The following is a 14643-nucleotide window of genomic DNA, read 5'->3' on the forward strand; positions in this document are numbered from 1 at the left end:
ATACACTCTCAGCAATTCCGGGTAATTCAAAATTAATTATATATATTCTTAGAGGACAACCGCCCGAGCATCTCTCGGCTGTTAGGAATATATAAAAGAAGCGCGACGTGGCTGAAAACTCATTCTGTTGGTTGGGGCTCGGTAGCAACAGACGTATCTCATCCCTATACAAAAAGCTTGATTTAAACATGCTTATTTTCTTACCTAGTTATTTTTGATTTGTGCAACGGTTTATTCTTAAATTATTACATTTAGTGATATGTAACGGTTTCTTTTTAATAATAAAATCTCTGTTTAGGTTACGTAGTAGTTTATGTTTAGAAAAATACTGTGATTTTGATTTATAAGAATATAAATCAATCATAAATATAAATATAATATAAGTCATAAATATAATTTTATTATATATATAATAAAATTATATGTATGACTTTCATGTGATAAAAGTACTTTAGACTTATGATAGTGTCAAGGGTAAACGATGTATAGCTTAGAAGGGAAATAAAATCGATCATATTATTTATCGACAAGCTACAGAATCGAGTTGCTTTTTACGTTCAAAGTTCGTAAACATTGCGGTGTTAAATGACACTGTGGGAGACTGTTTGATTTTGCCACTACCCTGTCGGTTTGTTTTTTGTCCACCATTTTCTGTTTGCTGTGGGAATTTTTCTATCAAAATGCAAATTGCTTTTCTATTATGACGAATGGGTTAGCTGATAGGATGGAATTTCGAAACCTTTGCCGTAGAGAACGAAAAGCATTAGTTACGGTCAGTATTACGATTGTTTTGGGGACGAATTTTTATCTTTTTATTTTTTGATTTTTATCTTCGTTCGTCAAATGTTATAAGTCCTAGTGCAGTCTTATGTCTGCTTGGGATATTTCATCAGAGGAAAAGAAAGGATCTGCGCCTCAAGTCTGATGCTCTTGCCACCATCGGCCATTACAGTGGTGTCAGTATAGAGTAATTTCACAAAAAAAAATTTTATATGAATTCAATAAAAAAAATAATTAAAACTTAATAGCGATATCTCCAGTTAGGGCTGGTAGCTGTAAAGGTATCTAACTGGGTGACGAAATACTTTCATAGATTTCTCATAGATGGCGCTACGGCTAAAAAGTCGTAGAAAACCAAATACATAGATTTAACCACAAGCACATAGAAGAATTCGTGAGGGTCCGCTGGTTCATTAAGCCACGGCTTAGTTGGCATAGCGTCCGGCACGCTAGAAGACGTCGGTTCGATTCCAGCCGGATCGAAGAATTTTTTTCTAAGTTGCATTAGTAATTATATAACAATATTTGTTATTCTGCTAAGATCTAGTTGCAATGGCAGTTGAGTTTCAATAGAGTGTCAGTGATATGGCAGTAATTGCAATTATTCATTCAATCTCTAACGATCGATGTTACCTTACTAAAACTACCATGGAATTTATGCATATGGTCGCCTTACTTTCTCAAACTCGTATCTTAAAGCGCAAAGTTACTGAAATGTGAAAAATGGATTGTATATACAAATTTTGCAGGCTTATTTTACGTCACATTTCCTTCATATTCACACACTGTCTTTTACCTGTTCTTAAAGTAATGCATTCAAATTAACACCCTTGATAAGAAATTTTAAGTAAATAGAAAATTTTGCGATCTGAATAATCACTCTTTATAAGATACGAGTTAGAGATAGTGAGGCATCGATATCTTATTTTTTATCTCATTTAATCAGCAATGTAGTTGTAGGGGCCAATACTACACTATAGTATTGACGCCTAATTGTTTAAATTGATAGATGATAAAAGTATAAAGTTTATTAATAAAGTGAGAGATACAAGGCTCGTTGAGGATGTGTATCTCTTACGTTGTTGTTACGTTAAGACATATGAATGTTCGTTAAACACTCAAGATGTCTAGATGAAGTGAATGCTCGTTTAACACTAAAATTACTTGCCTACTTATGTGCCCATGTAATGTATGTAAGCCACGGACAGTAGGCCACGGACAGTAGGGCACAAAGTAGAGCGCAAGGTAAGCGGAAGAAAAATGTGCGGTTGTAAACCGTACAGTAGTCTTCAAATTAATTATGTTAAATAATTAATTTTATTAGTAGACTAATCACAGAAGAGCAGAATACCAAAAAATTGCAATAGCAGTTGAATCGGATCCAAGTCGCTATTTGTTTTTTCGAACAAACCCAAGTTCTGGGCCCATTACGGCAGTCAGTCTATGGGACCTGTTAAAGGTCGGAAATGTTGGTTTGTCTGAAATCGCAATGGCATTTGAATTGTAGCTCGATGGCTAGCCAATAGCTCCCTTTACACAGTGACTCTATCGCGCGTGATCAGGACCTCCATAACATTTCAAAAAACAATCTTATTTAAATGTAAGTTTATAGTAAGTTTATTATAATACTACGCTATATGAACTGTATAATACCATCTCTTTTTTTTTGATGTTCCGAATCGTCCTATCGTAGTATAATGTTAAAGTACTTAGTATTATTTACATTTAGAGAATTTTGACTGCCAAAAAAAGGTGATAATGAAATCTATTAAAATTACGTTGTTTTCTATTATTTTTTCGCATTTTCATAAAAAAAATTAATAAAACGCACTGAGTCTTGATTGTCACGTTGTGAATTCGGAATTCTCTTAGACTATTCTATTTCGGAATTATAGTCTAGTGTCAACTGTTAGTGTCGCCAAGGAGCACTTAGATGTGGCTGTCATAATTTTACGAAATAAACATTTAAGAAATTATTTCTTATGTACTATTAAATAAAAATATAAATAAAACATTGAAGAGATTTATGTACATAAACAAGTTTAACTTAAATTTCAATCATTACAAATCAATATTTAGACAATGAATTCGAAAATAATATTGTTTCCATTGCATCCGTGCAACTATTTTAAGATTGCTAAATTTGCCATACGAACATGTTAAAGTCGTGTCGTAGTACGAATTGAGTGAATGAATAGCCACAAAGCTGCCAATAAAACATCATAGTTTTAACATTATAATAACCTTACTTTAAGCGCGTCATGGTACGAAAAGTCAATGCAAGGTTAAAGTAATATTGTTTTAAGAAGTTGTGGTAGGCCCCCATTGCGTCCCCCCCGAAGGGGTTCCCGCCTTGTCGTGGCGGGGGGGGGGGGGGTCTAGTGGCCGTGGTCGATTTCATCCCACGGTGAAGCTAAGAGGAACCCACGGGGCCGGCCGATGGTGGTAGGCTAGCCCGAGGAGGGGGGCGTCCCGCGCGTGGCTCGTCTGGTCAGCGGGACCGCGCGGATGCGCGGATGCGCGTTGGGAGGAGGGTCGCGGGACGTGTCGGTGTGTCGTTGCCGCTCGTCCTGTCCTTCGCGGCCCCGCCGCCACTGCATCGTCGAAAGCGGTGCAGCCCCGCCAGGGTCAGGAAGAGACGTGTCGGTGTGTCGTTGCCGCTCGTCCTATCCTCCGCGGCCGAACGTGGGCGGTTGGCCCGTGGTGGGCGCTCCAAGGGACTCTCTTCGGAGAATCCGCGTGGAAGCGCGTTAGGTGTTGCGGCGGAGCCTGTCATCAGATCCGCCGCGGGGGCTGGGGGAGCATCCACTGAACTTCACAGTTGAGTGGATGCTGTCCTGGCCCATCCTGGTCCTGGTCCCCCCATGGCCCCTGGGTAGCGGACTCGGGGGAGTTCGTTGCCCAGCATAAAGGGGCCCGGGATGGAAGGCTTGTGTGGTGTTTGGCGAGCCGCACATTCGGAGTCGGGGGACCGATGTGTCCCTTCTCGGGGGGGTTCTTGTATACAATATAACATAAAAGCCATATCGATCTAATAAAAATTACTCTTCGTTAACGTTGTAAGAACAAAATGTCCTAAGTTCACGTTTTAATAGATTGACATATGTTACGCAAGGAAACCGCAAGTTTTTTTTCTTCTAATATAAATTAGTTAATTATCCTATGAAACAACACTATTTATAGAGCATTGGCAAATTTCAGCAACAGTCAAAACTCTAATTGAATATTAAAGATAAGCAAAATTAGCATATCACTAGATGTACATAGCTGATGGGTATATTTACGAGAGCAGATTATATTCATGTACTTCAGAAAAAAGTACATATTGTATTATTACTGTTGCTATGTCACTCTAAATTCACATTGAACAAATCACAAATTTAAAATTAATTTAAACATTTTTTCATTCCACATATTTGGCTGCTCTATGCCATGAAATAGTACCATACAGAAGCTTAAAATGTATATATTTGTATAGATTGATCTTTTACCTTTAATTTGAGGTATAATACATGTATCTGCGCAGACTTTAGGGAAAACCATTTATGGCAAACTCTCTTAAGCGGTTCCCCATAGTGCGGTTGTCTGAAATATGATTTGCGTTGAAGTTAATCGAAATAAAATGTTCAGTAATAATAATAATAATGATAAAATAAAATAAAAGAATTAAATTTAACGTGAATGGTTTTCGCTTCGATATTTTAATGACTTTGGTAAATGGTAAGAAATTCAAACGTTTCAGTAAAAATTTATTGTCGATAAACATCAGTCATCGTAAATGAACATCACTATATTTGAGTTTAGAAATTTCTATGGAGACGAAAAGAAAACCATTGAATTTAATAGAATTATTAACTAAAAATGCAAATGGCTCGTGGTATGTTATCTCATTGGTTTTAAAATTTTTGTTTTTAGTCCAATTTTTACAAGGTGTATCGCTACAACTTGGCATTTTTACGTTTTACGAGAGATCTTGTATGTACCACGATCGCCATTTCACTGTGGCGATGTCGGTCGCCACTATATGGAACTTAACACAGGAGGTAATAAAAATCAGTGCTCACTGCTTAAAGTATATTGAGACAAAAAGCCTTGAATTAGATCGTAACAAAATGAACTATTAAAATAATTACCTACTGCTTATAAAATTTAGGCGCTATTTATAAAAATAAATCTTCATGCGTGACCCTTAGAGATGGAACGTTTTCTTTAAAATTAAATGGGACCATTAATGAGGTACTGTAAGCTTGGACGTAGCTTGTGTTGCGTAGCGAGAGGTACTCTATAAATATAGACTGGGATAATCTTCAAAACTCGATATTTAATGTACTTTTTTACATGCTTTTACTTATTGAGGTTACATCTACAACTATATTTCAAACCACATTCTAAATATAAAACTGTATTCACCTAGCCAGTAACAAACAAAAAAAAAGAATTATCGCAATACGGTTCACAAATAAAGAGTTATCGCGTAACACATAAAAAACACAGTCGAATTGAGTACCTCCTGCTTTTTTTAAAGTCTTATTTGAAAACGTCAAAAATTCCTAACGCTTTCTGCCATTAGAAACTGCCTAAACACCAGAGCTGCGATAAGATTAACAAACAGGGACGTTTCCTTCCACAGTTACATAATTTTGAAATCAGAATATGCATAACATTTCAAAATCAATTATTTTCATTTTGAATGAATTTCGAGAAAACAAATATACAAACGAGTCTATGACGCGTGATTCGTAGTACATTGCGGCTTTTACTTGGTGTGATACACTTGTGTCCTTATTTAGTAGGCCATGAATATAGAACGAGCGATACTTTCAGTTTTTGGTCAAATTTTACGATTAGTGATGTTCACTTGATGCAACACTGTCCGCGATTCTGATCGATTTAGGAAACAAAGGGATGATAATTCTTAATATTTCTTAAGACCTTAGAAATTGTTTTGAAAACTTAATTATCTTATTCTCGTATTATTTTTCTATCATTTTATTATTATTTAAAAATACTTGATAGATCATATAATTCTAAATACGTGCTGCGTCTACATTTTCCATTTAATCAATCGCTTTAGTGTCGAAGAAGCTTTCCGATGTCTAAATATAGCGCTTATGACGTCATCGGAGGTACAAAAAATGTGGCACGCTTGGATGTCATACAGATCGCGGTACTTGCCATGTCTATTTAGATATAATGTCTGTAGACAGCTCACTGCGAGAAGCACGCGTTCCGCTCGCGGCAAGATTGCGAACCACGTACACACTATGATTATTTGTAACCATCGAGTATATGACCAGAAATAGAGATGAAATGTCATGTGAAAATTATTCTGCCAAATCATTACGTGACAACTGCGCTCCGATTGGCCATACCGATTTCGAAACAATTGAAGAATGTCGCCAATTGTTTCACTTCAAATCAACCAGTTTATCTTGAGCTTTGCTATAATGGACGAAAATTGAATAATTACATATTTAATATTTAATTACTGATGGAATGTGATTCTGTTTCTTTTGTATTAGATGTTTTGCTGGTTTTCCCACACCAGCGAATGGAACAGCCCCCATCGTTAGAGATATTTTATTTATTACAATAAATATACAATATTTTTGGAATATACGGAGACGTACATACAGTTCAGTTATAGGCTCTACTGTTTTCTAATTTGTGATTTCAGCGCAAACGAGATTTGACATTTAAAAGTGATATAAGACCTATTTGCTTGATGAGTTACCAGGGATGGATGGCCCTTATTTCGTCTCTATTTCTAGTTATATACTCGATGATTGTAACATAACATGCAATCCGACTTTACTAGATTTGTAGTGCCTGAACGCGGTTCAGCCAGTTAACGGCGTGTGTAGAGGCAATCGGCGCCATCAGTGCTGTTAAACTAATGGGTAAACAACAGTTAGCGCGATAACCACGCGGCTGAACTAGGACGTTCGCACTTTATTACCTACTTTACAATGATTTATTACACACAAATATATTTTATAGTAAAACCGACGAATGAAAGCACGGACGAAATCGAAAATTGTATAGGTATCAGAGGTTATTAAAGATTTTGAAGACTATATAGATTTTAAGACTTTCGTGGTTGTTCACGAAATGATTATCTCTAATATCAGCCGCCATTCTGTCAGCACCATCAACAATAAAATTATGGAAGAGGTATGTTGATGACGTTTTTGCGTAATGGAAGGAAAGGAGCAACATATACAAAATTATTTAGCACGTCTTAAAAACACCCATAACAAAATGAAGGTCACTTGTGAAATTGAGAAAAATCGCGCGCTTGCATTTTTGGATGTATTGGTCAAAGTCCGACAAGATGGTTCACTCGGTCATTCTGTGTACAGAAAACCAACTCGCACGGACAAATATTTACATGCCACTTCACATCATCACCCAAAACACCTACATTCGGTCGTCAGGTCATTAACCAACAGAGCTTATGATCTTTGTGATGCACACCACCTACCACAGGAACAGGAGCACGTTAAGACAGTTTTGCGACAGAATGGATACGAAATAAAAACATGTAAACCAATACACAAAAGGAAGAAGCAAATTGACGTACAGACTCTACTAGTTTTTCTGCCCTATGTACAAGGGGTGACAGATGAAATAGCCAGATTACTAAGGAAGTTTTCCATAAAAACTGTTTTCCATAAAAACCCCCTTAACCAAAATAGGAAAAATGTTACGTTCACCAAAAGACCACCTTCCTTTACAAACATCGGGTGTCTATAAAGTGAACTGCAGTTGTGGGAGCTCGTATATCGGTCAGACTAAACGAACAATTGTCGATCGTATGAAGGAACCCATCCGAGCAGTAAAAAACAATGATGCACAGAAGTCGGCTATATCACAACATTTCACACAGACTGCCGCTAACTGGATCGAGTTGCATAGACCCCAAGTACTCTCGACATAACGTCACTATCGAGATCACGAAGTACACAACATTTAACCGTGATGATGGTTTTAAACTGTCCAGAGCATGGAATCCGGTCTTTAGTGCGTGCAGTAATAAAAACAAAAACACCTCGAGTTCAGTTTCGCGTGTGGATACAGTGAGTGTGGTTTGTGTGAAAAAAGTGAGTGACAATGGTAACGCCACAACAAATCGCGATGAAGGTAGTCGTCGACAGCGCAAGAGGGTAGACAGATATGTCTGCTCTTAAAGCTGTCATCTGCCGCCGTCAGTCAACCCGTGACCATGGAGCGTGCAACCGTTCCGAAATATCGGGAAAATAAAAAGAAGTCATACCGTGGTAAGAAACCTGATATTAGAGATAATTAATTTGAAGACTATATCAAGTTTATAATATCAAGTGACCGGACGAACAAGTCGTGCACCTGATGGTAGACTACACTCCTTTCCATAACAGTTGCAGTGCCACTTTAAATCGCAAAGATCTGAGGGGCACTGCCACTGCGCCCGTCACCCTGAGACATAAGTTGACCAGTTCCATGTGCCTTTAATTTCACCTAACAGCTCCTTTGAAAGAGTTCATCCTATTTCCTTGGATGCCACCTTAACTATTCCTGCCGTCAAACAGCAATGTGAGTAGTGTGATTCGATTTTGAATGGTAAGGATGCGAATGCAATTACAGGCGCATGGGAATTGTCAACTTATGTCTCAGGGTGACGGGTGCTGTGCGGGTGTCCTTCAGGTCTCCGCGATTTAAATAAATCACATAACATTATGGAAATGTAAAAATACCATATCTGCTTGGCTGCTTACTAAGACGTATGATGAAACAGAGAAACTATTGACTATAGCATCGTAAAGGTCTATTGGCATGCGCGCACACATACAGAATATCATGCTCATTCCCTCTCACACACCCACACACTCTTTCTCATGCTCACACACACACACACACACACACACAAATGAAAAGACTAACTTTTTAAATTACTCCCTATTGTACAAAGACACATACTATGTGAAAAATAGACATAAGTAAAGAATACTCTAACCAAGAGGTGGAGACCAGGAGTCTTAAGATACAGGGTTTTCCTAGTTTAGGCTCCTGTCTCTCAAATACATTAACTTGTTAATTCCAGCTGTAAATTAGTTTGTAATCGATATTTGTGGAAGAAAATAAAGAACTATTATTATTATTATTTAAAGCTCTGAGTGGCACTGCCATTGTTATTATTGTCGCTTCCCACCAGGCGCGCGACTTGTTGGTCCCGTCATTTGGTTTCATAAACAAAAAAGTAACCGACTTCAAAAACAGGAGGAGGTTCTGAATTCGACTGTATGTTTTTTATTTTGTTGGTCTGTTACTCCGATAATTGTAAACCTATTTTGATGATTTTTTTTTCTTAGAAATAGAGTACCTCAGCAATGGTGGTATCATTTGAATTTGAAGAAAATGTTCCACCTCTAAAACTAGGAGATGAATGACTTTTGAGGTCGGATTTATTTAGTACTTTGTACTGAGATTAACTTCGACACAGTTTTAAGCAATGTTTTTAAATGTACACACACATCAAAAGTCTCCAGGAAACAAGTACGTTTTTCTAACTAACGAAAATCAGGTATTTTAATGAATTTTTTTAACACAAATAGATTTTTTGTGGTTAATTTCATTTTGAAATTAAAATTGAAAAACAAATCAACAGGTGTTAAAAAAAAAATTAAAAAATATGATTTTTAGTGATTGGCAAAAACGTTCTTGATTCCTAGACATTTTTGATGTGTGTATTTTGACTTGTAGAAAAAAATATTTTGGCTTTATTTTCTTTAATACGAATCGAGACCACGATTGGTCTGGCCATGTCCCAAATTGTAACTTATGAGTGTAGCAACTAAATAGATTCATCTAGGTCACATTATTCCATGGGCTCGAGATCTTCAAAAGCAAATAATTACTAGCGCGTATATGTATATATTAATCAAACATAACCTAAGCAGAAGCTCTCCAGAGCTCTCTATTTTCCTATTATTCTAATTGAGTCAAACCGGAATCTAATGCGTTGATGTAATTTTGGCGTTAACTCAATGATATAAACGATGTTTACCCTGTATTTAAGTGGCTAGGGTTGTGCCATTCTAGTACTGTTACTGTATTATTGATAATTAAAACCGGAGTGAAGGAGCAGCTTCATAAAACCAAATTTGTTATTGAATATCTGAATATTGATTATTACAATGTTATTAACAATTACAATATTATTTTTAGTAGCAGTATAGAGCTTCTTGTGAGAGAGGTCGTCCAGGGAAGCACTTGCTTATTCGCCCCGGATTCGATCTGCTTCCGTAAATGGGGTCTAGGTATACGGGGGTGTCCGCCACCGATGATGCGGCCAAGAGGTGGCGCGCGCGGTGTTCCAGTGCGCCCCTCTTAGTGATAGACGGGTGTAGTGTGCTCCAGCTGCATGCTTCTGAGAAGGGGCCCAGCTTCGTGGGGACTGCGGAAGAATGCGAAAGTGCCCGTATACCGTAGGAGGTTTTAGTCGGTGCGAATCCGACATAACCTCTCTGTGGCCTCCGCATCAGAGAGGTGATGATGAGAATTTATGATTAAAGAATATTTATTTATCTCACGAATATAAATTCATTTACAGAGAAAATTTAAGATCCTATTTCAAAACTTAATAGTAAAGCGCACTAAATCTATATAATCATCACCAGTCACTGCATATTAACAAATATAATATAGGTAGACAAAAATTAAAATCATATAATTTGACATGAATTTATCTATAATTACTTCCGAAGTTAGATGCAGGATGCGGCTGGGATTCGCACGCAACATACCAAAACATGGATGTAAGAATTATGACTTGTCCATCCCGCATCTAGATATTACGATATGTCCCTTTTTAGTTTTTATTCACTTTTAGGACAACTATTTGGTCACATGACTTATTTGTTTTTTTTTTCAATTTAACACTCGCGTTAAAATAAGTAGAAGCCAGGAACTGTGGAAGCTATGAGCCGTCGCCGTACAGAGAATAATGTTAGTGGTGCGTAATCTAATCGCGTCTTTGATGCTAATTTGTTTATTACTGTTGTTTATTATTGTTTGTTTATTTGTTTGTATGGAGCAAATACTCCTTACAAATGCTCATACAGTCAGTATAAATAATATCATAAAATTGATCACAGTGTAAAATATAAGAAATTAAATAACGTAGGTGTGTCGAACGAGCCAGAATGACAGAGGAAGTGGAAAAGTAAAAAAATTACGTTTTGAAGTCATAGAGATTTTAAACCATAGCTATAATCTAAAGAGGTCTAAATTCTACCTTACATATTTCTACATTACTGCGTCCGGTTTTGAAAGGCACAGGTATCATTTAAATATTTTGGTTGCTTTTGCCTACCATACATTCTTCTTCTTCTTTTCAACGTCTATCCTCCCAATGTCAAAACATAGAAATTCGTATTACGGAATCACCGAATGCGATCAATAGACCACAGAGCCTCTAACAAGCATTTAATAAACAAAAACTCTATATAAAACGCTTTTGAACAAAGCGACCGGTTGTTTATTAGTATTTTGTTGGGCCCTCGTGCGTTAACATTTTTTTTATAATGAGTCGATATAAATGGCACAATCTGTAAAAGACCTGTTAATCAAATGCGAACATGTAGTGAAAATGTAGAGATAGAATAGTAGTTATTTTGTTCCAGTAGTCTCGTGAGATAAAAGTAACATTATATGATAATATATAATATAAATTACATATTCATATTATAAGTAACTTTGTTGTCGTTGTTTGTAAGCTCTTATTTTTATATGCGTGGGGAGAGTGTGGGAAAGCGCGTTAAGAGGGAGCAGAGGAAAAATTCCTAATTTTCGATTTGATTTTAGAGGGGTATATCCACTTTAAAGTTAAAAATAAAATATTGTATGAGTAACTACACGATATATTAAGCATAGACACTAATCAGAAACATAAAATAATAAAGTTTCCTCGATAGATAAAAATCACGAAATGACCTCTAATTTTCACATTTTTTCGATTTATCCTCGAAATGCTACAGGTTATTATTTTTAGATTTTTTTTAATCCCTTTAGTTTTAGAGTTATTCCGCTAAAACGAATTTGGTACTTTTAATGCGCAAAATTCAACATCTCCTGTCGCATGTCACGCGAACTTCAGGCATATATTTGTTTCACAAATTTGGGCGGAGCCAATGTCAAAACTTTTTTAGCATGAGAGCTCTTAAAATGAAGTTGATATCCCGCTCGCTCACTTCCTCTCGCCCTCTCTCTGTCAGCGGACTCGACCGCGTCTTGTACGTATCGCATAAAGCCTAACTTAAATAATGAAACAAAGTTTCTTTATTCAAATCTCACAATCATGTGACGAGACGAACAAGTCATGCGCCTGATGGTAAGCGACACGCTCGTTTATAACAGTAAAGTTTTCACAACAAACACTGCCCGTCACCCTGAGACAAAAATTGACAAGTCGCATGAACTAATAATTTCACCACCACCCTTCAAAACCGGAACGCATCTGATCTTAATTCTATTTTATATTGTAGTGCCTTCTAAAATACAGTTTTTGTTATGATTATTGACTATAATACTACGGGTGTATAATAGTTACTGGGTGTATGGGACAACACTATTGATATTTAAGCGAAGGTGACCGTGCAAGAGACGTCCTTCAGTGAATCCCTAGGCACCTTTAATGAGACGCGAAATGTCCCTATAAAAACGCCACTTTGGGGTCTATTTGCGGACTACTTTCCTTTTCTTTTTCAGACTGAACGTCGAACTGTTATATATAAAAGCTTTTCTACAGCATTCTTAATACTACTAGTATTCTACGGTACTATACTTATTTCCTTCGTGATTTTTTTAAAGATATCAAGTAACCGGACGTATAAGTCGTGGAACTGGTGGTAAGACACACCAATCACACAAATCCCCCATTTCACCAGCTTTAAGATTTGTTTTTATGATAAAGTGGGCTACAAAACATTAAATTACATAAATACTAAATAATATAAACATATATAAACTTGTACATGAGGTACATATAACTATAAGCATACATACACATAATACATAAAAATACTATTATCATATTTATTGAATATTTATTTATTTTGACGTGCCAACTTATCGTGTCGTACGTTCCCGGAAATACTGCAATGGAACGGCGCACACAAAAACCGGTCCCTATTGTTTAGTGGCCACCTCCAGTCGATACGGCAGGCCCGATGCTCGATGCGTGTTCAAATCACGTCGGGGTCACCACTTTGGGGTTGTAAATATTGTTTTGCACTGTTAACAATAACCAACACATGAACTCACTCAAAACGTTTATTTACCGTCTTAAGCCAGTGGCTATGTACACAGGTATATAAGGCGAATTGCACAAAAGCACACAAAAACCGGTCACTATTGTTTACCGCGACCGCGGCTCCTGCGCCGGCCGATCACGCCATCTCCAGTCGACACCGTAGGCCTGACGCTGAATGCTTTTAGCTTTGTGCTCCAATTACCTACTCTTCTCGGTCGTGTCTTAGCATACCAGTACTTGTGTTCTTTTGTGCAATTCGCTTTATATAGCTGTGTATATAGGCGCTGGCTCAAGACGGTAAATTCCGTAAATAAACCTTTTGGGTGAGTTCATGTGTTAGTTATTGTTAACAGTGCAAAACAACATTTACAAACCCAAAATAAAAAGTAGCCTGCGTCCTACTCTTATTTTACTTGGTACTTGGTGTAACGGGTTGGTATTCGCAACTCGACGTCAAGGCGCCTATTTTGCGCGTGGAGGGCGCAGGCTCCTCTTCGTGCCAACCAAGCTCCTCCAGGAATATCAGCAGCCTCCTCGGTTTGCTGAAGACTTCGGGGAGCGACCTTGGCACTCCAAGGTACTTCGCCCTGTAGTTGGCCACGCCGGAGCACTGTAGTAGCACTCCATACACGCTCTGCATAGAGGGCTGTCTGTGATACTTAAATTGAAAACGTGTTTATTGTATGGACCATGGCCCGTTAGGGCGGCAGTTAGAATGCGAAGCTCTTGCCTTTTAAGTTTAATTAATATTCGAGATAGACTGGCATTGAGCGTTGTGAGTGCTTCCCTCGCCTGTCTACAAACCGTAAGGGTGGGCCATGTATTATTATGTGAAGATTTTGTACCTCTGTGTGTAGTTGTTCTGGACCATTGATAGGGGAGGGACAATATGGGTTATGAGCTCTGAGTTTATGTCATAGCTGTTCAGTGCTTGAAGTACTGACATGCTGTCGGAGAGTATTCGAATGGAGTAATTCTTTACTTTTCTCGCTATGATTGCTTCTGCCGCCAACTTGATGTCCATGCATTCAGCCTGGACTACTGTCCTACTCCTATATTCAGCAGTTTAGACGTGGAAATATATCAGACGTGGTTACTTTAACATTTACCTCAATATCAGTTTGAATTTACACACTGTTTACTTACTTTAAAGAATGCATAATTGGAAAGTTAATAGATTCGAGCGTTACTTGCGAAAATCCGTGTTAATAAAAACGAAAGTAAATTACTTTGCTGTTTCACGAACTCGGTGAATCGTGTAAAATTGCTACAAAGTTAATTTTTCCACCCTCCCTTCATATTAAATTAATAATAAACCATTTATATTAACTGCCTCCGTGGCCGAACGATTATCATGCCGGGCTGCCACGCAGCATATTTGTATGGCCTATATTTGTTTCTCTCGTGAGTTTGGGTGTAATTTGTGGTTGTCTATATGTGTGTCCATTCCCTAGTGCGGGACTATGTTGAGTGTGTGCGCTATTATTACTATTATATCAGACATATATTCATCGATAATATTTGCTAGTAAAGAAACGTACAAGCGTTAGGTTTAGAATAATTATTAAACAAAA

The sequence above is a fragment of the Hyposmocoma kahamanoa genome, unplaced genomic scaffold (assembly GCF_003589595.1).
Source record: "Hyposmocoma kahamanoa isolate Upper Pololo Valley unplaced genomic scaffold, ASM358959v1 117, whole genome shotgun sequence".
In the NCBI taxonomy this organism is placed as follows: Eukaryota; Metazoa; Arthropoda; class Insecta; order Lepidoptera; family Cosmopterigidae; genus Hyposmocoma; species Hyposmocoma kahamanoa.